Here is a 24,038-nt window from a genome sequence, read left to right as displayed (position 1 = left end):
CCATGACTCAGAATGGATGGTAGAGGGATGCTACTTGCATTTTATGTGCTCACCTCTATTGCAGGGTAAACACTTTAAACCTCTCCAACTGGACACCTGAGGAGGACATATCACTAGTTGGTTATGATCAAATATTTTTTCCTTCCTATTTAATACACAATTTAATTTACAGTCCACAACCCTTGAGTGCCAAATATCTCTACTGGTGGTGGCAACCAATACCATTGCTCTCAGCTCTGTGCCAAGTCATGGACAGTCTTACTGAGATTTGAAGATCTGGGTTTGGAAATCCTTGACCCATGGTCTTATTACAGACCTCAGGATCTCTTCTGGATTCTTATCCCAACACCTCAGACACATTCTTTCATTGGAAAATAACTCAGACACTTCAGTGCTCTGTCTCAATTTCCCCATCATAACCAGAAGGATAATATATGGTAAAGCCTCAGAGAGACTAAGATACATCTGCATGCCATACTGAGGGTGTGCATCCTACTTGCACCCCGTCCTGACTTGTTTGTCACTCCTGCTGCTTTTTGGCTGGCAGAAGCCTGAGTCAGGACTGTCATTTTCCATGAAGCACCTCATAAGGCTGGGCCCTGCCCTAGGCTCTTGGTTCTCCACCAGCACAAATTTTAACAGCAGTAAATGCTGAGAGGATTAGGTGGAAGCCTGCTCAAATCTTTTAGAGGATGTATGAGTTTTTTTAGAAGTAACAGTGTAAAATACTAGTAAATCCAAGATGGCCATGGTTTACACTCACATAGAATGTATACAAAGGGCTCTCTGAGGTGCAATGCAGGAGGAAAGCCTGGCCTGATGCCTGCTCACTGCCACCAGTCCTGTGTTGCAGGGGTCAGCCTTAACGACCTGGGCAAGAGAAAGCAAAGTTAATTCAAGGGGAGGAAAAGGGCTGCAGGCAGGGTGTGATGGAAAGCAGGCAAGTGAACTGAGGCATTAACTCTTACAGCCAGAGCTTCCTGGTGGGACCCCTGAGCAATGCCCTCGAGCACAAGGCTTGACATTTCGCCAGCTTTATTTGAGGAGGAAGAAGGGCGGGAGGAATGTTTTCTCAAAGGAAAAAAAAAAAAAAAAAAAAAAAAAAAAAACCTCACCCTGAAAAAGCTTTCCGTTGCCGGGGAACTTGAGGAAAAACTCAGGAAAACTCTTTTTTATGTTCTTTATGATGTTTACTCTGCCACACGCTGCCAAGGCGGGGAGGGAGGGGATCGGCTGGGGCAAAAGCAGCGCGCACAGCGGGATGGCACAAACGGCGTGCTGCTCCGTGCCCTCCACCCAGAGCCGCGGGGAAAGCCCTGCCCAGGAGAGGACACCACAGCCCCTGGCTCTCCCTTTCTGCCCATCCTGTCCTCCGGGCCCAGCCGGCGGCTGCAACGGGAAGGCCACAGCGGATGTGTGATGAAAGGGCTGCTGCAGCTTATCTCCCCGCGCAGGGGCCTGCTCCGAGGGCGGCGCGGCCCACTGCGCCGGCTTTGTTGGCTGGCGCTGTCGGCGTGGCCGCGTGATTCATGCAGGGCCCACGCGACGCTTGCCAAGGAAAGCTTCCCCCTTCCCCTCCCCAGCCAGGAATCAACGCGGCAGAGGGCCACCAAGGTCATAAGATCTGCCTGTTATTGCGTTTTACAGGAAGGAAGATATGTTGCCTTCAGATCAGTTTATCAGCTGACTTCCCTGTGAAGAAGACAGGGGCTGTTTTCCTGTTCATCGCCACCCCCGTAATTCCCAAACGAGCGCGCTCTGTTTGCATCTCCTGCCGGTTCAGCTGCGCACGCTTCTGAAACAGCCCAGTATTAAGCAAACAAATAAAAAAGCCATTGTGCGGCCGCGCAGAGCCGACGTCTCTTATCAAACTGCCCTGCACGAGGGGATAAATCTCTTCCTTGGGGCCGCCTGTCGTCTCGCTGCCTGCTGGTGTCAATGCACAATTAAACCCGTTGTGACGAGATAGACGCGGCTGGTGAGCGCGGGGCGAGCTGCTCACAGGGGTGAGCTGCCTTCGCTGCTCTCAAGGTGCCTTCCTTTCTGCTTTGAAAATCCACAAGTATTGCAGTGTGTTGTGTTTGTGGGTTTTTTGTTGTTTTTGTTTGTTTATTTTTTTGGGGGGGCTGTCTTTTAAAACCCAGGATCTCGGCAGATTATTTTTAAGCATCTACCCTTTCCCTGTGCAAGGAATAAAACAGTGTGCAGAGCTGGCCTCCTCCCTGAGGTCCCTCTGTTCGTAAGGTTTTCAGCTGGGGACGGGTTGCCTGTTTCCTCTCTTTACTTACTGTGACAAATGCATTTCTGTGACCAGGAAACTGCAGATGTTGCAGATCCACCAAGGCATAGCTTATTAGCTAATGATTCTTAATCTCGGAAGGATTACATGTGTTGAATAATGCCATTCACTGATAAAGAGTTGAAGGGAATCATCCTGATTAGAATGTATGCACAGTGGCAGCTTTAACTGATTATACTCTTTTTATATATGTGTAAAACTAAAACAACCCTCCATTGCTCCTGGCATCTTAACAAGTTTGATTAACCCAGCAAGAAACAGTACTTACCAGAATAAAATTGCTGTTTTTACCCTCTTTGCTGGGCTGCACACCTGCACTGCTGCACAGCAAAACAGCCACTGATCTTTGACCTCATCAGTATCCACTAATTTCTGTGGTATTCATATGGTTAGACTTTTCACCCATCTTTGCATTGCATTGCATTTCCTCCATCTATACAGAAAACCTTTGGCCTCTAGTGCTCTGGGTCTGCTGAATCCTGCAGTAATGCAGAAGGAGGAAGATCCCATCCCATGTGCAATCCACTAAGAATTTTGTTCTTGAGGCAAGATCAGGACTCATATCACTATTCAAGACATTTACATTAGCTTTCCTACTTTTTCAGTTGGTGTCTGTCCACAAATGTTTCATGTCCACATCTTAATGCCTGCACCCACATCCAATCCTGCAGTTTACAGTTATGCAAGTGAAGCAGTAAGCTTCGCCTGTAATCTTCAGTGCATTACTATACAGTGAGTACTTTTATGCATTTTGATTGTCCTTCATCTAAAATGATATATATATTTGGAAGGATTGCAGATATCCACCACATTTATTTTCAGACAGCGCTGTTTTATTTATTAAATTGTGGCAGCTGAATCTGTACTGGGCCTGGGTATAACCCACACTGCATAAGAAGCTAAACTAAGGTGATTTTTGAGAAAGGTTTATAAAAACTCTTCTTGATATCAGAGCCTAAAAATGCCTAAAACATGAAAATGGTATTTTTAATAGAATGAGTACATGTATGTTTTGGCAGTACAAAAAAAAAAAAAAAAAAATCGTACTGTTGTGTTCTGGATGATTTAGAAAAGCACTAATCATATTGAATTTAAGTTGGAGTATCTAAGAGAGAATTATAACAAAGCTGAAATGGGAGGAAAAGAAGATGCAGAATCCTTCCAAGCTTCGTTGTCATACAAATGGGTTTTGGTTTGAACTCTTTAATTTGCCACTTGCCAGCCCTACATCTAAGAAGCAACCTTGTTTGGATTTCCACAAAGAATCTCATTCTTTTTCAATAAAAAGACCTGGCAATAATTCTGTTGGCACTAGATGAAGAGCCTGCTTATTCCACTGGTTATGGTTTCTTTTGTTATCTATTTTAATGAAAACTTCATTAAAAAAAAATAAAAATAAAAAGACATTGAAAGTTTATGGATAAAGCTTATGTACATTTGTTCCAGTCATATGCCAAGAAGTTACTTGTTATTGAAGACATCACACAGGGAGAAATAGGGTTAATAATAACACTTTTTGCAAGCAGCAGTTTTTATTCAAAAGCATGAATAAGTGAAGCAAACTACAGGGCCGAGGCAAGCATGTGGGCAATTCAACAGGTTTGACTTTACAGTAATTTTTTGCAGCTATATGTTGTTTACAACCTTTCGGGAAAGTCCTGTGAACCTTAAATGGGTTGCATGTGTTCTTTAAAGTCAAGAAAGTCCAAAAGATCTGTGTACAAGGATTTGTACTGGGATTTACCAATTCACTTCATATAAAGCAGGAATCTGGTTTTGTACTTAACTCCACGTAAGTGTCTTCAAGACCGCAGTAGGAATACAGATACATTTTCTCTCAGTAGTACTGGTCAAAATGCTTTTTATCTTGCAGCTTTTTGACAAAACATGGTACCAGTTTTTTTCTACCATACCTTCCATTTGCCAAGCTCTGTGGTGTCTCACTGATTCTAATATACAGCTCTAAATTCTAGGCTTTCATCAGGGCGCACACAGTATGATGACAAACCAAGTATCTGTTCACAGCAAAGGTTATCAGCTGAATGTTTTCCTCAGTCTTTGGCTCACAACGCAGCACCTTCACACTTGGAAAGGCACTGATGGATGGACTGACCTCGCTGGGATTAAGGGTGACCTGTCAACAAGTGAGCTTGGGAGGGAGGGCATGCCAACAAGATCAGGACGTGGCTGCTGCTGAGGACCACAGCAAGAGAAGGCTGATGGGAACCACCAGCTCCATCCTCTTGACCACAGCTCCAGCATACGCTACACAGGTGCTGCTGGCCCAGAAGGTGCTGGCAAAGGACAGGTCTCATGCAACAGCAGCCATGGTTGTACACATCCATGCTGTGCAGCACATTTGTCTATAAACAGCCTTTTGATTTTAACTTTTGTAACAGCTGAATTATGGCTCCAAAGTAACAAGGCGTAATGGTGTAATGTTAGGATCTTTTCAAGTTTTTCTCTTTAGAAGAATAAACTTCACATTTTCCTCATATACAATATTACACTAAAGCCCTTTCTGGTGGGGTTTCACAGACGTTTGCTCAACAGCCCCTGAAATCAATTTGGCTTCGTGTTTGAAATTTGCACAATTTTCCTTTTATGGCAGTTCTGTAAGTCCCACAAATCAGAGTTAAATGTAGTTTCTCTCCAAAGCCTCCCTTGTGTCTCACTGCTCCTCCTCTATGTTCTCTCAGCCTTTGCAGAAGCAAAAACTAGGAAAACACCTCAAGCATGGAGTTATTTTTTATTATTATTTAGTCATATTTTTGGAAAGAGGTAAATAAAATACAATCACCATATTCTGTCACTAATAAACATAGTCTATACACATAAACGAATGCTATTTATTTATGCTATACATATAATGTGTCCATATAATGTGAAATGTGTCCTCTGAGCAACCTCACTGTCTCCAGACAAGTTCTTCAGTTCTCCACTAACAGATCTAGATGTGACTTTGTATGTTGTTCATGGAATGAATGTGTAGTTTCATTACACGCTATTCATATCTTTGTATGCTGTTTGTGGGATGTTTTTTAATGGGATGAATACTTTTTTCCTTAACACAATAGTGTCGCAACACTATTACAAGAATATTTTTACGGCATTAATATTGGTATAATGTTCATGCGTGGAAATTTGCTTTGCCTTTGCAGAGCAAAGTTTTAGGACAAGAAGGTGTTGTCATACTTGCAGATGCTGCTGAAATGTTGGCCTTCATCTCTGATAACTGGCTGCTGGGGCTCAGAGGAATATGTACTGGATGCTTGTCTTTAGGAGAAGGACAGTTTTCTAATACAAAAGTTTTGAACTTAGCAAGGTGTAAAGTAGAGATGGTCCTCTGAATATCCATGGGAATGTGAAACAATTCCACAGAAAATTATTTTCCAAAGGGCTGTAGGAGCTCACATCCCAGACCTGACTGCTCTCTGTTAAGATCAGAGGACCTACAGGGGAGAGATTTTTCATTATCTGCCCCTTGCTGAGTTTCTATACCTTCCTAATCATGATGCCATTATTAGAGACAGAACAGGATATGACCCTATGTGAATCTGATGGCACTCAATATGGACCAGCTCTCAGCCTCCTAACATTTGCTTTACCATGTGGAGGTGCTCATGGAGTTCATTACTCAGGACTATAAACTCATATCTGCTGGGTTCATAGTCTCTGACCTATGTAGACAATACTCAGAGTCTCACCAGGAAGGCAAGATGCTCTGAGCTAGTCCCTTAGCTGATACAAATAAAGGTCCTCAGACTTCAGCAGCCAGTGCTCTGTCCTCAGATGCTGAAGAGCTAGATATGTACACACAGATTGAAGGTAATATTGTTCTGGTGGATGGCTCCTACAAACAAGGTTATGTAGTTAACCACTACTAAGGTAGTTAACCATTACCACTATTGCATAAATATTAGTAACTATTTGGGAGATTATTTCCATGTTCTGCAAAACACTTATGTATTTTGCTTAGTAAAAATGTCTTCTCTAAATCTGTTTTTGTGCATGCCTAATAATTATCAACATCACTGCATTAATGAAGCTTTATTGACTTTTTTCCTTAGACTCCATTCACTGTTATCTTTATAAAGAAACACATGGGAGAGTCTCGGGTACATCTGGCAGATAATAACCCTGTAGCATTAATAATCATACAAAAGAGACAGCTCGAGGCAAAGATACTATTTTCATTTCACCATCTGACTCACCCTTGACTTATTACAAGATTCCCCACTGTTTTCAGGTCTGGAGGAAACAGAGCTGTGAAAGATGTAAAAGACCATCTTGCACAGTCTGGACACCCCTTGCAATCCTACATGTCACATGCCAAAGCTTTTGAGTAGATCCTGCTCTCTCAAGAGCACTCTTCCCAAAAATAGGACCTCCGAATCATCTTGATTTTGTCCTAAATGTAAAAATCATCTTGATTTTGTCCTAAATGACTCTCACGAGAAGGGTTTTCGCCATGGAATCCCGGATATATGTGAGACAAGTCCAGGCTCGGACTAACTTCTAGTTCAGTTGTTTTTATTTTTGTCCTTGATAACTGAGCAAACAATACAGACCACTTCTTTGCCTTGTCACATTTTTCCTTATTATACCCTTCTGATCCAAGTAGCCAATGCCTTTCACTTCCTGAAAGAGATGTCCTTCTAACATTTTATTCATACTTGTTTTAAAGATCTCCTCAAAGCCCCCCAAGGCATTACAACTTCCCTCATGTGTGACACAGCAACCACCCGATCCGCAATGTTTCCTTAGGCTGGGACCCAACATGACCACAGCTTTCTTGGTAGATCTCTATTTCTCCTACAGAGTGCAGAAAGAAGAGAAAGAGGAAAGTGTGCACCAATCCTCTTGTTTCTTTTTCTTCTTACCTCTGAGATGTTTCTGCAATTCTCCCAACATGCCTGTTGATAAGTGTCATGTTTCCTTCTGTCAAAGTAATCCCCCCTTCTCCCAAACCATATCTATTGAATAGCTTTTTGTGTGTGTGTGAAAATAAATACTTGAATGCAAATGTTTCAACCAGTCCTTTTTAAAGTCTGATTAAATCAAATATATAAATAGGGTAAAACTCTAGGACTTCTGGGAGGTTTCCCTAGGCATAGGAGGCCATCAGAATGGGACACTTTGCAGTACAGTAACACACAGAAGTTGTGACAGAGCTTGCTGAGGGCATAACCCCAAGTGTGAAAATTCCTCCTCCACACCCTCACCTAATTCATCACTAGTATCTCTTCCTTCTCAGTTTCAGAGTGTGGAAATGCCCTGGTGCTTCATTGCAAAGGGAAAGATAATGAACAGCAACAAGTGGAAATGCAGGAACGGAGATAGAGGCCTGCATACCGAAATAGCAGTAACACACTGGAGTATATCCTGTTGTGATGTATATACTTTTCTCTTTAATTCCTCCCTTGGGCAGTTTGAGGATGGAAATGTTTTTCTCAGAGGAAGTATTCTTACTACTGATTTTATGGAGAAACAGCAATTTCCTTTCCGTAAATGGGATAATACTGGAGAATAGTTAGAGATCCCTTTGTCAGATACGAACCTGTGCTATTTCTGTATATTCCACAGGATCATTCATTTATGAATGCTGTCTATATCCATTTGGTGCCCTATGCCACTCTGGGTACTGCTGTGCCATGTAACATGGGTGCTGTGCAGAGGTGCTGAGCCAGCCCTGGACATACTAGCTGGCTACTGACCAAAAGGGGTAGCACCACATTGCATTTGCTAGGGCAGATCTGTAGCATCCCCACCAGGAGTCTGCAGATCAGTTTAAAAAAAAAAACAAAAAAAAAAAAACAAAACAAAACAAAAAAAAAAAAAAAAAAAAAAAAAACCAGCAAGCTCATTTAGAATCCTATCAGACCTCTACATACAAGGTAAGGCTTTCACAATCACATTAAAGTTATGGATCCCAGAATAGGTTAGGTTCAGCTCTGGTCTGGAATGCATTTTCTTTATTTAATTGAAACTGAAAGTCGTTGACAGATAATTCCACATGGAAATGAAGTTTGCTGAAGCACAAATGCCAGATAAACGCTTTCACCTTTATCTACTACAAATGTGCATTAGGTGTAGAGGAATGCCCTGACCTGGCTGTGTGGAATGAGGAGATATATCCTTCTGGAGAATCAGGGAGCAGAGGGTGCAGTGCTAAAATAATAAATTCACATAGTCCTCTGAGCAACATGAGGGGACCATAAAACCTAAGGAGAAAAATGAGAAGCAGCTTCATTAGCTCCAAGCATATTTTCTCATTTATGTTATCAGAGATCTGGCCCTTTGTATAACCCACTCAGTATTTTGGAAAAGTGATTTTTTTTTTCCAAAACAAAAAAATACTGGAAGGAGGAGGGATTAAGATCAGAACAACTTCCAAACTTTCTTCATATGTTAATGTTCTTGAAATTTTCTATATTTAAATCTTTCATCCAATTAAATGGCTGTATATTGAACACAGCAGGGTTTTTTTCTTCCCAGGGGAAAAAAAAAAAAAAGGCATCCTGCAAGTTGAGAATGTCTCCAGATTCTGGGTGTTTATGGAGCATTTCCATCAGGGTGCTTGTTTATTCTGGATTCATTCCAGGACACAAGGCTGGTCCTAGATGGCTGCCGTTGACAAGAGAACAATGTATGACTGATCATGAGAGATTACTCTGATCACAAAGCACCTACACAGTTTATTTGTGCACTGGGCTACTCAGGAGCACATATAAAAAGTCCTCAAGATTCCAACATCTTGCTTTTTCCACAGAGAATAATATAAACAGCTACTGGAGGGACAAACAGAAACATTGGGCTGTGAGGCAATACTTGACTTTCTCAGAAAGTTCAAAAGGTTACAGTCAGCTGCTCCCTTTCTCAACCTGTCTGTGTGGCGGGGATTTAATTTGCAGTCCTTGGTGCCACCCACAGAGTGTGATAAGCCTTTCTGAGTTTCACACTCAGCGGCCAAAACCTGAGGAAGGGAAATGCAGCATCAGGCCTGAGGAGAAGGTACACTCAGCTCATGCTGGTCTTTGTCAGGAAGCTGTGGGGTCTTTGTTACAACATGGGGGAGACCGCTGAATCGAGTGGGAATACCTGGGACACTGCTCATAAAGTTGCCGGTAGCAGAAGCCAGGACTGTGCTTTCCCAGTGCCTGCAAAGCAGCCTCAAATTGAACTCGTAACCTTTGTGCACATTTCAGTATCAGTTTCTCAAAGGCACTTCAAGGGTTTAAACGTCTACTTTGTACTGCAGTCAGTAGGACCGACGCATGTAACCCCTCTAAGCAGTCATGGAAATTTCACCACCAGTAACCAATTTTCGCAGCACTCCAAGGGATTATCCCTGATACAGAAAGCTGAGACAGAGAAAATCCCAAATGATTGGAAGGGAGTTGTGCTTTCCTGTGTTCCCCACCTTCCCCTTACATAGCTCGTTCTCTCTGAGGGAAGCTGGTGTTTGTTCAGCATTTCCACTGCAAGCCCATATATCTTCCCTGCAAAAAATGCTTGGGGCTGAAATTTAGCTCCATTTATAACTAAGATTAGTGAAAACAAATGTTGAATTAAATTAGCAATGTAAAAATTAAATAAAAATCCCAAATTCTTTGTATTCCTCTTGCCCTAAATTGGAGTTGTTTACAATGCACTCTCTTTAAGGTAGTCTGAACATCAGGTCACAACCAAAAATAAAAATCTCTGGAACTATTCACATTTAAAATGTGGTTATGCTTGTAAAGAAACTGTTTCCTCTTAGGAGACTGTTCTGTATACATCCCTTTCACAAGCATACAGATTATAAAGGATCTTATTTTATAGTGTTTTACTCAAAATATCACAGATAAGAGGAAGAACATCAAAGGAGAAAAATGACTGTTTTACGTCTGATCACTGGGGTAAGGAAAAGTCCCTCTACTGTGTCTTCATGTACTAGACTATTCTAATGCCAAAGGACTCTGTTTTTTCCTATGCATTACAATGAGTTACAAGGTGAAGTTAGAACCATATTTTTACTCAATAACCAGTGGGTTGCACATATAAAAAAGAAAAAAGAAAAGAAAAAAGAAAAAAAGAAAAAAAAAATCATCAACAGAAAGGGTGTATATCTAAGTGTGATCAACATGTAGGAGAGATTTTCCCCATTAAAGAAGGAGCTTTCTTTTCCCTATTAGACTCTCTGCTTTGGAGAGAGAATGGGAGAGACCCATTCTCCCAAAGGAGAATGGGAATAGACCCTATTTTCTGCAGCACAGTCTTGACTGCAAGCTGTCGCAGGAATTATGATAGAAGTTTAATTGTTAAGGTTAGCTACATGAATGAAATACGGTGCAAGATACTCCCAAAGTTCTTCAGCTGACAGCAAAGATTATTTTAAACAGCTGTCTAAATGCTTTTAGAGGAGTTCATCACAGCTCATGAATTTATGAGCTACACAACATAAATAGGCTATAAAAACTAAACTAAAAAGAATTAAAATTTGTATAAACCACTGACTGCCAGCATCAGACCTGTGGTCAGGAGACCTGAATTCAGAGACAATCTGAGCTAACACGCACCCATTTCTTGATGCTTGGATTACAATATCTGTAGTGGCCCCAAGGACAAGCTTATTGTTCAGAAGACATGAATGGAAATATATTCACCTAGTAGCAAAGCAAGGAATGGGTAAATTGAATAATAAAAGTGTTGAATACATCTGGGTCATATGTGGTAAAGTTTATATTTTGGAGTGTAATATCAACTGGAAAATATTTAGCTATCAGATATGATGCATTGATTAAAATTTGTTTCAGAGATATTTCACAGAAATGCCACTGGCTGGGTTTACAACATTATTTTGCAGTTGTTTTTCTTTCTTCTGGGTCCTGCCTGTGTGCAGTACAGGGATGTCTGCCGGTAAGAGCTGGGAAAGTGAACAACAGCAAAATGGGCTTTTGTTTGTTGAGCAAAAACTAGTTTCTGATTTGATAACCTGGACCTCAGAGACTTCAGGTCAATTTGTTATTTACTTCAAGTTTCTTCCCTGTTTTCTCCATGGTTTTTGTGGTTTTAAGAGTAAGACAGCTGCCAGAAGAGTTGCTGTGGGGCTGGACGGGTTGCAAGGCTGTAAGATTCTCTGATGTCATTGTAAAAAATCAAGGAAAAAGATAATAGTTAAAATAAGGAAAAGGGGAATACAGAGTTTGCATCTCATAGTGTATGAACCTAAGCCCCTCCAGCTCTAAGGATATACCACAACAATAGCATCAAACTGACAGAGGTGGTGCAACTGCTGAGCCCAGTAGGTCTTTCACTCACTGCTTGTGGAAGATGTAGGATACTGGATCCAGAAGCAGGTCAGCCTCTGAGCCCTAAATCTCAGGAAGCAGCCTGATGAAATGTTTATCCTTGCCCTAGTTTGCCACTGACTGGCAGCTCTTCACAGCCTGTGGACTTCCATCTCCTCCATGAATTTCTAAAGTGTCAGTGACGTGGTGGGCACTGGGTATATTTGGGTATAGGATTAATCATGACAACTTACTATGTTTCATCCTAGCCAGGAGACTTGGCTGGCACAGAGCTTTCTTCCTGTAACCAGAGCAGTATAACTTCTTTTTGGGGTGCCAGGTCTCTAATCAGTGACTATTTTGGCCCATCCCTTTCCTCTCCCACCACTTGCATGTTAGGTCACCCACAGGTGGCCTTCTCCATTGTGCCCGTCTCCAGGCATGGCCCCTGAGGGATACACCATCCTTCCTAATGTGGTGGCATGGGACAGTCTGCCCAGATCACTCAGAATGTGTCAATATGTGTGCAGCTCCCCAGAATGACAGGTAGAGGGGAAAGTATATTTTTGCAACTGCTTCAGAGGAACTCACTGAACCTTGTTTTTTTGAAACTGGCTGTTTCCTTTGCCTAACAAGTGAAAAAAAAAAATAAATAAATATGGGTGTGATTCAGCCTCTTCTGACCATATTTTGTTTCAGTGGCTTCTGTCAAGGGCAAAGGCACAGCCCTGATGCAAAGGAAGAGAGAGTGACTTCTACATCACTCCTCTTAGGTCAGCTACATGATGAAAGTGTCATGCTGTTATAAATGCAAGGTCCTTATGATTTTTGGACTATTTCATACCTTTTCTCTGGCTTGACAGATGTAATGTATAAGTTTGAGCAAGCAAAGGAAGGTTGTTGTCCTGTACCTTACTGCACAGACTCCCAGTGTCACCAAAGAAGAATGGTAACAGACATTATCTATAAGGTATCCACCTTTGTATGACAAATTCATTTTTAAATGTACATCTTTCTCAAGAGGCATCTGAGGTAGTGTGTTGGTTGTAGTACTCAGTCTGTCATTATTACAACATGCAGAATTTGGCAAAGCAATGTAAAATTATCTTGCTTTGATTCTGAAATCTCACTTCCCATATTTAATTTTAAGGTAACGTTGGTTATTTCCTTTCTGTCAATAGCATGGAGCAACACCCCTGCTTACCAGGCTGACTCAGTAACTGCCTATCCAGCAATTGCATGCTGCCAGACTCAAGATACCAGAAAACATCCACTCAGTGCCAAGGAGCACCCTGCAGATGTTCCTGAGAGCCTGCAGTGCCAGGAGACAGGGTGGGGCAAAGCTCTGCATGGACATATCAAATGAAGTATGGAAGTGCCATAGCAGCATCCACAGAGGCCTGCAGTGCCCTGAGGGACTTGCTAGTGACAACAGCCTTCAACAGTCACTTATCTGGCTCAGCCTGAGGCAGCTTGGCTGCTTCTTCTAGTTTGATCTCCATAAGCAAAGCAGAGATGTCTCTTTGTAGAGCACCACATCAGCATCAAGATGTCCTCACCCAACCTGTTACATCCTTTAGCTACTGCTTCCTGCGTAAATATTGCCTCTTGTGCCACACTAGTGGTGACATTGCCACTTTGTAATATGAATATGAAATACCAGTACTACCCAGAGCTGTTATGTCCTTTGTCTGCAGGAAACAATATTTCTACTCTGGAGGAAAGTGCTGCAAAGCTCTTATGCCTGTCAAGTCTGAGGAAAATTTTATGCCAAAACTGTCACGTAGGAAAGGGAAGAAGCACCCTATAAGGTCATTGTTTTCATCATCCTGAATAATAGAAAAAGCACTGTATCCAGTCCATCTAGTCTGAAGCTTCTTTGTGCAGCTCTTAAGATCAAGGCCAGGGAAGTGAAATGCCTGCTAGCAGCAGCAGCTGCAGCTAAAGCAGTGCTACACAGCCCAGACACCGAGCCCCAACGTGCAACAAAAGCCCCAGTCATAACAGCCGCATAATCAAAACCAAGCCGTGTTGCATGATGTTCACTCCACACCACCAATGTCATGACATACCAGTTGTGTTCCCGTATTGCACAAGTGAAATGGTCATGAAACCTTATGACCAGCACTCTGTTGCCACCCCCCAGTTAAAATCTCCCCCGGTCTCTTTCCTAAGTAATAAAATGTGGCTGCAAACTGAGCCTATAGTGTCACCTGCTTTGCTCAGAACAGGTCCTGTTACAGCATTTACCACCTGCCTGCCACCTATGTGCAGTGGTGCTAGTATCACCATAAAAGCAAGACTTTTCTTCTCATACAAGTAACATATATCCAAGTCTGGTTACTTAAAAAATGCTCCATGTGCTGTCAGAGTCTTCCATGTTACATCAATATTTTCCAGCTATGTCTATGCCACATTTCTGGCCTGATTAGCTTCAGGCTGATTAGGAATCAGAATGAACAACTGAGAGTGAATGGGTCAGGGATACATTTGCTCTGCCCCTGGGATAATATCATGTGGCTGCAAGGATTTGCAGGCATCATGAACATAGATTTACATTATTCTATGTTTTCACAATATTCAAACTTTCAGTTATGGCAGAGAGGATGAGATGGATGTGTGTATCCCAGGTTCTGAGACTAATTCAGGTTTACTCCCTGATTTAGTGCCCTAAGGCCTGTGTAAAATGAGTTTTGATCCTGGGAAAAAAAAAAAAAAAAAAAAAAAAAAAAAAAAAAAAAGGGCAGAACAAAACAGACAAACAAAAAAAATATAGAATAACAATTGTAGGAATTGTCCACTTTTAATATCTATGTCTTCTTCTCATTAGACTGTAAACTCCTGAAGGCTGTATCTTTTACTCTGTCTTTCTACCATCCCACAGTGTCTATGAAAATGGAGCTATAATTTTAGCTGAAACTTTCAGATCCTATTGTAAGAACAATACTAAACAAAATGTTCTGCCTGGTGTCTGAGTTTCACCTCCACCACACTCTTTCTTTGGTAGTGCTGAAATAGTTCTGATTTTCTGCCTGGACCCTGCCAGTGGAGAGTGGAGGTTCTGAGCACTCACCCCAAAACCACTAAAAAGTGGAAGAAATTGTTAATGTTATACCTCTGCCTCCATGAGGCCTTTGGAGCAGCAGCACCTAGATTAAATGTTTTGACTTTCCTATAACAAGAGGAAATTTTAATTAAAAAAAAAAAAAAAAAAAAAACCTGTTTATAATGGTTCCAGATGTTTAGCTGGCCCTACAGGCAGAGGGGGGGGGGGATAGATCTACAGGCATTTTGTTGGTTTCTGGACCAAATGGTCTTTCTAATGAAATTGAAAGAGACTGATTCAAAATATAGAAATAATGAAAAGTAGAAAGATGGTAAATAAAGTTTAATAAGGCATACAAGGAACTTGGCTCCTTGTCAACAGAATGGAAGACAGCTGATCTGAATGGGGCACAAAATAATTCTGAAAATTATTATCAGATTTGATGGAGCCAGAAAGGTAAAATACTGTAAATTCAGCCAGTCAGGCAAATCTCATCTTTACTCAAAAGTACACATCTAACACATAATGGAGGCACTTCCCCCATTTAATCATATGATGCAGGCCAAATCCAGCTTAAAAGATTCTCTGTCACTTCTCTATCATTAAATTTGGCAGATGGCTGAACAAAGCATATTGTACCAAACTCTGTTACATCATTACCACTGCAATTTGAAATGTAGTAGGATTCTACTGAAGCAACTGAGGGATGCATTTGCCGTATTATTTGTGTAAAGGCAATAGTTCTGCCTTGATCCTGAAGAGGAAAGGGTGAAGGGCTATTGTCTCCACATGTCTGCACATGACTCCTTACCTACACACCTCTTTCACAATATTTTTGTGACTGCAGAAGACCAGACTCTTGTCTCAATAATATAGTCAATGCAGTCATTGTCAGGCTGATGGAACTTGTTCCAAAACTTTCCATTTACGACTGGTAGATCAAATTGTGGGCTGCTCTGTGGGCTTTAGGGCTTTATATACTCAGGAAAAATGCATCAAAAAGAATCGGCACTGTAAGCTGTCTTGAAAATAGAGATGTGGTGTATTAGGCAGCTGAATAATTAAAGCAGGCAACAAGAATGCCAATCATAGAATCATAGAATGATAGAATGGCTTGGGTTGGAAGGGACTTTAAAGATCATCTAACTCCAACCCCTCTGCCACAGGTACGGATGCCACCCTCTAGATCAGGTTGCCCAAGGCCCTATCCAGCCTGGCCTTGAGCACCTCCAGGAATGGGGCATGAATTAAGTCACGTATTTAACTCTATCAGCAAAATAAATAATTAGACACTGCTTCACTTCCACAGAAAACAAATTAAAGAGGAAATGATTAATGTTTAAAACCGCTTTTGTGCTTGTGTCACAGATGTCTGTTGAAATGCTGTAGCATTTCAACATTTCAAAGAGGTTCTTCAAAATAAAGTAGAGACTCTTATTTACAGCAGAGAGTTCAAGGTCAGAGCTAGAAGACAATCTTTTAAATAGTAATTTACATATCAGTGACACCTAGTTCATTATAGAGCTATCTTATAGTCTTTCATTCTTTACATTCTTCCTAACTTCAAGCTTTCAGTGGGAAGGGCATCAGAAGCCAAGATGAAAACAATAGTGAAATCTTCACAGTATCTGAATATGTTTCACTCAGAGGAAATGGTCTCTGTTCTCTAGAATGACCATTTCAACATTACAGTATGTTCACAAAAACATAACCATTAGACAAATGAGTAGGATATATGCTATCAGAGAGCACAGAGAACCATGACTATTTGATTTGATAAAGATAAGTTGGCACATTTTATTAAAAAGATAGGGCCAAATTGGTAAAGCTCACATCTAATTCCAACTGTAAAAATAGGCAGGTATAGGGCCAATCGGATCATCAGTATGATCCTACATTTACCTTCTGGAGGTAACATGCCTTTCTCCAGTGAGTGAAAACCATTCTTGAACATGTTACTGATAAGTAGTGGTGGAAAGGACTCATTATTTCAACAAAAGTGAAATATAAAATAGTTTAGTACCTGGTTAGTAACTGCATTTCCTCACACAGATAATTACCAACTCCTGATGCAGATGAAATAAGCAAAGTACTAGTTAAGAAAAATGTTATCTTACTGTGATTCAAATAAAATCTTGTACTTTTATGACTTTTGTAGAAAAATGTTTGGTTTTTTTTTTTCACTGTGCCCATGCTGGTGTTTAGCCTTCCAGCATTGGTTAAGTGAATCTTATTCAATGCCTCGATGAGTTGAGCAGTTGTCTATCACCACCATCTCTGAACCCCCTTACAGATGATTTCCTAGCTGGGTGTGATTTGACTAGAGGTGAGAAAACCTTGTGCTGCCTAAATCAAGACACATATAAGTGTGTTCTTGTAGCATTTAAAGAAGATGCTACAGTTATTGGCCTCAAATATTGAAATTATGGTTTTATTGATGGCTAATGTCAAAGGGTGTGTGTTATTTTCTGTGTGTGCCTTTTTAGTGGCCTTGGTATGCACAGTGACGGTTTCAGTTACGTCTTTTTGCTGCTCAAGCATATTTTTTCCTCTTTAAAGGAGATAGTGTATGAAATGGGTATGGAAAACATTTTCTAAGATAGTGCTAAATAAATTCAGCATTGTGGCCTGGCGTATTTTATGACTTGAAGGAAGGAAAATTTAGAGTATGTCAGAGTGATTTTGATTTGAAAGTATGTCCAGATTTATGAGAATGGTTTGGCTGAATGTGTCAGAGCTCCATAGAAGGATATGACAAGTTTAAGGGACTAAGAGAAGTCAGGTTTGATTTGTGTCCCTGGTGACTTTGTCAAACAACTTAACTAGAAGGAGATAGGACAATATTTAGCATCTAGTTCAAAATGGGTCTTATAAGTTATTTCTTTCCAGCATAGCAGGACAGTACAGTATTTAATGATGTAACTTAGCACTACTGATATATTGGGGGGGGGGCTGGGGGGGAAGTTACATATTTACACATTCTCCAAAATTCAAGCAAACAGGCTTGCAAGTCACCACACAGATGCTGGGCAGTTTTTACCTCATCCCACAAAAATGAGGAAAAGATTCACGCCATCTCCTGAACTAGCAAAATCCCAGTTTGTAGCAGCTTCTGACTGGAGTTAGTGGGGCAAGGAAAATATCCCAAAGTTAGCAAAAATGTTTCTGTTCCCTGTGGACAAAAGAAAAATTAGATCTTGTTTTCACACACAGCAACAGCCTGTGACCCGTGCTTCCTGTCTCACCCCTATTCTGGCAGTTCACAGATGAGGTGCCTTTGCTGTGACTTTTCATATCCCTGCCTGCAAACAGCCACTACCCAGAGAAATTCATGTTATGACATGTAATTCAGTGGGAGATGGCTGGCTGAAGGACATGTGTGGCTAAATGCTGGGAGGAGGGGAGCAAAACTAGATAAGGTCAATCGTTATGAGAATGTATTTATTGCCCCATATACAATGCTCAGGCACTTAGAGAAAATAAATTATGACAGGCTCCATAAATCTTACATTAGCCACAGAATAGCCTGCCCTGTACGTTTTACCAAGTGAGAAGCGTGTGCTTCATCACAATCACACTTTCATGCCGACCTATAATTGGAGCAGTGTAATTACATATCCTCTCTGGGGTTTGGTACCTTAGAGACATGTAAAACAGAAAATAATTAATCTAATTGTTTACTATGATTTTGCAAGGCTACACAGAATGACTGTTTCAGTAGGATAGGGGAGCTACAATAAGAAGCCTGTTACATAATCCTAAATGTGCTTGTGTGTATAAAGGATGAAAGATGTGATTAAACCAGAGACCTTTCATTTTCATATTAATTGAACTAAATCAAATAGACAGATGGGAGGAAAGTGAAATAGGCATAGAGTGCATCATCCTGCCACTATAGGAATATTCTCACTAACAAAATAATGAATTCCAGTTTAATACTGCTGATGGACACAGGAACGGGGTAACAACATCCTAAAGACCTAAAATTGACTTATGGATTGAATGTAATCCACAGGATAAAAGTAGAGGGAAAAATTTTATTCCAGCTTTGCAGAAACATTCCACGGGAGATTAAATCTGACAATGTCAAATCCATTTTCCATGGCTGGGTCATGAGAGTGGGAGAGCAATGCACGGACTTTGCTGGGGAAGCCCATCACAGCCTCAGCTGAAAATAGGGTTGGAGTCTATGGAAGGGAAACAATGGATTGCTTCCAAGGGGAAGGTGGAGCAGGCTTTTTTTCCCCCTTTCTATAGAGCTGGATGTTTCCACACCCAGGGATGATGTTTACTCTTGGATCCAATGGCAGCTTTTCAGTTTGTTTTGGGGGAATGCCTCAGGAACTGAAGAGGTCTCTTAGCATGGTGACAGCCATTCTGGAGGTACATCTCTGAAGGGACCTGCATACACAAGAAGCCAGAAACTTGGCAACGTTTATGGGCCACAGTAACTGTATCACTGAGAAAGATGATAGTTTAAAAGGAAGCAGCAACTTGAAGCATAATCAGGCTGGGATCTTTTTTTTTCCCACAAAAGGACTAATCGCAGTCATCATAACTGAACTACAGAGCACATTTTCAGCAGCAACGCTGAATGGAGAAGACTGCCACCTTCCTGTTTTTTAAGCAGACACCACCGCCCCCCATCCATCCTTTTGGCCAACAGCCTGCCCTCCTTTCGCAGCTTTTAATATATCCACTTCACAATCCTACTCTTTCACAATTTTCATAGGCAAGTTAACATTGAGAGAGAAATGAAAAGCAGGAGAAAACTACAGAAAAGAGCATGTCTCTGACTCCAGTACAAGAGAAGGGCTGTGTTAATTTGCCGGAAATTCCATTTTCTCCCTTCTCTCTCAAAACCGTGTACAAATTAGACATTTACATGATAGATGAGTATGTTCCTTTCTTAGGGAAAGTACTCTGCTGGAACTCAGGGCTCGGGTAAGTTCCATGTAATGTGGCCGTTGCCAAGGAAACTACTTGTTCTTAATTGAATAGTAGAGAAAATATTTGTGTAACTTATTGGCACATAAATTAAGGTTGCCCTTGAGCAGCCTTAAACTCACACAACATTCTTTTTTAACCAAATTGTCCTAGTTTCTTCGATTTTCTTTTAATGCACAATCGTTGAAGAGTTACAAGATGCCAGTGGCCACTTCTCCAGCTTGATGCACTGTTAAAGTTGCACAGTGCTTAACTTCAGCACCTAAAAGAGAAAAAGATGCTTAACTTCAGCATCTAGAAGAGAAGAAGATGCCAATGCAATCTCAAGCAAGTATGGGCTAAGCAGAGAAAAGGTAATAAAATAAACTGTCACAGTTAAAACTCCTCCCAAAGAGAATGTCACATCTCCAGTGATAATGGAGTTGATAACCTCAGTTTGTCTACACTGGTGTAGCTCCACTGAAGTCAATAGATTCTTGCTGATTTACATCTGCTGTGCCTTTTATTTGTTGTTTTTGTCTTTCCCCTGTCACTGTTTCTTTATTCAAATTAGTATTAGTTTCCAAAGGACAAAAGAAGTGGCTTTCTAAAACAAGTATTGTCTTTCATACAAAGCCTGAAAGACCATAAAACCCCATGACAAGCTGGTTAAGATAAGCAGTCCTCCACTGGTAATGATGCACAGAAGCCACAGATTTTGTATGACTTCTGTGCAGAGAGAGAAGTGGGACCAGGGTGGACCATATCACCTTAACTTTCCATTCCCCATGTGCCTCCTTCCCCAGATGCTGCTGAGAAACTGGGCAACATCAAGGACCCTCCGTGGTCAGTTCAATTATTCTTCTTCAGTTGTTTCTTGCTTTAAAACAAAAAAACAAAAAAACAAAACAAAAAAAAAAAAAAAACAAAAAACAAAAAACAAAAAAAAAAAAAACATGATGCCTTGCAGGAATTGTCAGTAGGGAGACCTCTGACAACCTAATAATCGATTCTGCTCTTCCAAAAATGAACGTGCTTTTTCATTTTTTTCCCTCTGCCACACATAGGATGCTTATCAACTTTCATTTATAATATTTCAGATTTTTAATGTTACATGTATCTGAAGGTTCTTTGGAATACTCTTATTAAAGTACTTCACAACAGGAAGGCAAAAAAATAAGATTAATTTGGGACTTTTTAAGGAACCCATTAACTACAGAAAACGTTAAACTATCTCATTTTCACTCTCTTGGCAAATCATGTTCTCTTCAGCTACGGTCCTACTATTTTGGATCTTAGGAATGGTTCTTCCATCTTCCAGTCCTGCAGGAGAGTCATGCTCTGTCATCATCCCAGGCTGCAGGATGCCTAGGACACAGCTGTTACATTAGACGCCCGTAAAAATGCCTCTAAATAATAGACCACTGTAATACTTCCCACATAGTCCCTTGCCACTAATTGATTTCATTTTCCTAATGAAATGTAACTTTTAAAGTTCAAATAAAAAGCAGATTCTTATCCAAGCAATTTCTCCTTCCACTAGCAATATTGTAGGATGGTGGTGAGTGCAACATCCTTCAGTCAGTGATGAGTGAGTGCAGGGTCTATGCATAGAGATAACTGAGAATAAATGATGGCTAATTTGGGGTTATGTGCTTGACAGATAAACCCTCTGAATAAAGATGTGGCAAGATGCTATGAGACTAAGGCAGGGAATCAAAACTTCATCATATATGTGACCCCATCATTTAAGCTGAACTTGTATTAATAATGGTCCTTAACAAGCTGTCAATCTTGAAGGAGAGCCTTTGTGCCTTTTCCCTGATGCTTTTGTGTTCACTTACTTGATGGCCACAAATCAGCCCTGACTGAGTTGCGGTCAGTCCTAGGGCAGCCTGGGAAAAATGAAGCTTCTTTCTCCTTGTCTTCCTTGTGCGCTTGTATTTTTCCCCTTTCTTTACCTTTCACTGCCACACAAATCATAAAAATTGCAGGCTGGGGGTCAAGTTGCATTAAACAAGCATACACCAGTTTCCTCTTTGTTTCAGTGCAGAGCACAGATGGGAGGGGGGAAACTGCTGTTCCACTAAGAGAATTGCCATTACAGTAGAAAATCCAGAAGCAACCCAAGACACTGGAAAATACATCGGCAGAGAGTATTTTTCAGCCACTAGAAAATCCAGATTGGTTTCTTAATACCTACTAAAAAATAGTAACAAACAATTCACTGAGTGACTAAGTTCTGCTCCATGTTTCCAATCTTTCATGTTAAATAAAAAAAAAAAAAAGAGAGAGAGAGAGAGAGAGAAAAGAAGGAGAGAAGGAAAGAAGGAAAAGAAAACCTAAAAAGACATGCTGAGGACCAGAAAATAGTCCACAGGTGTGGTAAGGACGCCACAAAGCCTGGTGCTCCCAAAACCTCAGGGCCATCTAGTAAAGGAAAGTGGGACGGCTTTGTCTTCATCAGTCATCCACTCAGGTCTATTGGTGGAGCTGCTCCAGGACTCCAGACAGCCAACACGCAGAGTGAGAAGTGCAAAGCCTGCCTGGAGTAAGGATGTCTGTACCAGCTGCATGTGCAGAGACATGTTCTCAACTACTTCAAAATACAGTGACACAGAGCATGTTTGGGTTGTTCTGGCACAGGAAGGTTGGTTTGAGCATCATCTCAAGACTGGGCCTGCTCACCGTCTATGATGTACATAGACACAATATCTAAGAGGACACCATGCTGTAAACTCCATCAGTCTCTGGTGAGAGCAGGTCACAGTGTTCCCTTGTCTCACAGGCTCCAGCCTGCCTGTCCATGCAGTCTTGGGGGGACACAAGACAGACGCAAGCATTTTGCAATGCTGCAGGCCTTGAGCTCTGTCTGCAGCCAGGATGTAGGCAGCAGTGTGAGCAGGTGGCATGGGAGTTACAGACCACAGGATCATTAGCATGGTGATGTCTCTTCCAAGCCCAGCTGATGGCTTAATGCAGCCTGGCCCATGCTACGCAGTTCTTGAAGAGCATGGCTGCACCCTCTGCTGCAGCATCACCCTCAAGGCAGCACACCACAGTGAGGGTGTGACTTCTGCTCAATCTCCCCAATCTCATTTATTGTGAAAGCCATTGAGATACATTCAGATTATCTTGGTTTGCATCAAAAGTCATAATTTATGTGGTGACTGAAATACTGTTTGGGCTACGACATTTCTGTTGACATTTCACTAGTTTAAAATCACAGTTGTGGAGGAGGTTGAACACTTTGGCAGGTAGTAGGTGAGAGAAGGGGAGAGAAAATATTTTTCTTCCCCTGAATATTTGCCTTCCCCTGAACCATGCGTGCAGTAATTTCTGCCCCAGACTCCCATTTTTATTTTTGCCACCAGCTCCAGTAAACCACTTTCAGTCTCTCTCTTCCTAACTACTGCTGTCATGGGGATCCACAATCCACATCTATATTTCAGTACTGGGAGAAGTGTTTGACTTGTGCAAAGCACTTTGACATCTCAGATGGAAGAACATCTAGAAATGAAAAGTGTCTTACTACCATTGTTTTGTTACCACTACTCATTTGAAATGCAAATCTGATAAGGCTCTGAAAAACAAACACCACTCAGTGCTTGAGAGGCAGCAAGGCCCAAATCAATTGGCAAAATCTTCCACTTCTACAGACTTTGGGACCTGAATACACTACAAAGATTCAAATTTCACCTTGGTTATTCACAAACTAGGAAAGTGATGAAAGGCTGCTTTTGGTTGTTTGTTTTAGGTGTAGCTTTTTTCCAGGTCAGGATTGTCCCCTTTTCAGACCAATTTTTCTATATATTTCCTATGGTTCTTGAAAAGAATGAATGGAAGCAGTTAGACATAGTGACCTACTTGCATTCAGCATACCCAAAATAAAAGAGGAGTTCTCATTGACTTTGGTGTGTCAAAAGATGTCTGGTCTCATTTTTGTTTCTTGAGACACACCTTGCTCACAAGTAAGACATTCTCTGTTTGAAAAGATGTATGCGAAAGAGTTACTTCCCTCATGTCTAGATCTGATTCCTCCACAATTTTATACCAAAAAAAAATAAAAATAAAAAAAGTTTCTACTTCTTTTACCTTATTCTGATGTAACAGCCAACAGACTCAGGAAAACTAGTGACTATTTATTGATTTTAATTGTAACTTGGACTAGCCCAGGGCCATCTATCTGACTTAACCTGTTGGCACCTCCTGCAGGGTGGGAGCATGAGGCTGACCCTGCAGTCAGCCTGACCTGGCTCAGAGGGACTGAGCCACTGCTCCCTCTGGGGAAGGAAACAAAACAGAGGAAGGAGATGCATACAAAACCTTTGAGAACTACTGATCTACAGAAACCCACTTCATCTGTGACCTGTATTACCTCTGAGACCAGATATTCAAGGTTAAAAAAAAAAAAAAAAAGCCCATCAGTTGCTATTCACAAACACCACTATCTAATGAAATGAGAGCAATTATTCTCCCAATTTGTTTTATCTAT

This window comes from Aythya marila (assembly GCF_965140915.1).
Source record: "Aythya marila genome assembly, chromosome: Z".
NCBI lineage: Eukaryota > Metazoa > Chordata > Aves > Anseriformes > Anatidae > Aythya > Aythya marila.
This window is presented reverse-complemented; position numbering follows the sequence as displayed.